We start from the raw sequence: 850 nt of genomic DNA on the forward strand, positions 1-850 counted from the left end.
CCTGCTTCCTCCTCTCTCTCTCTGCCTGCCTCTCTGCCTACTTGTGATCTCTCTTTGTCAAATAAATAAATAAAATCTTTAAAAAAAAAAAAAGGTTAACTCTTAAAGTCGTTTAAAAGACTAAAAAAAAAAACCCCACCCATACAACTGAATAAAAGTGAAAATGTAACATATCAAAATATGCTATACAGCTAAAGCAATGCTGAGAAGAAAACTTGTAGTATTAAATGCTTATATACAAAAGAAAAAAAGCTCAAGTAATGTAATCTAAGTTCCTACCTCAAGAAACTAGAAAAAAAAAAGCAAAATAAGGGTAAAGCAGAAGTAATAAAATCATAAAGAGCAGAAGCTGATGACAATGAACATAGAATAGGGGAAAAAATCTCTAACAGCTAAAATTGATAAACCTCTAGCAAGAGGTTTAAATTAATTAAAAAAACAATATCAGGGGCGCCTGGGTGGCTCAGTGGGTTAAGCCGCTGCCTTCGGCTCAGGTCATGATCTCAGGGTCCTGGGATCGAGTCCTGCATCGGGCTCTCTGCTCATCAGGGAGCCTGCTTCCTCCTCTCTCTCTCTCTGCCTGCCTCTCCAACTACTTGTGATTTCTCTCTGTCAAATAAATAAATAAAATCTTTAAAAAAAAAAACAAACAAACAGGGGCGCCTGGGTGGCTCAGTGGGTTAAGCCGCTGCCTTTGGCTCAGGTCATGATCTTAGGGTCCTGGGATAGAGTCCCACATGGGGCTGTCTGCTCAGCAGGGAGCCTGCTTCCTCCTCTCTCTCTCTCTCTGTCTGCCTCTTCGACTACTTGTGATTTCTCTCTGTCAAATAAATAAATAAAATCTTTAAGG

The 850-nt window shown here is 39.8% G+C and overlaps 1 protein-coding gene across 1 annotated transcript in view; it reads left to right on the forward strand.

The window, feature by feature from the left end:
- WDR19 (WD repeat domain 19) overlaps nucleotides 1-850 on the forward strand; it is a 99348-nt gene that overhangs the window by 31723 nt on the left and 66775 nt on the right. The window lies entirely within an intron of this gene.

Source organism: Mustela nigripes, chromosome 1, assembly GCF_022355385.1.
Source record: "Mustela nigripes isolate SB6536 chromosome 1, MUSNIG.SB6536, whole genome shotgun sequence".
Lineage (NCBI taxonomy): Eukaryota > Metazoa > Chordata > Mammalia > Carnivora > Mustelidae > Mustela > Mustela nigripes.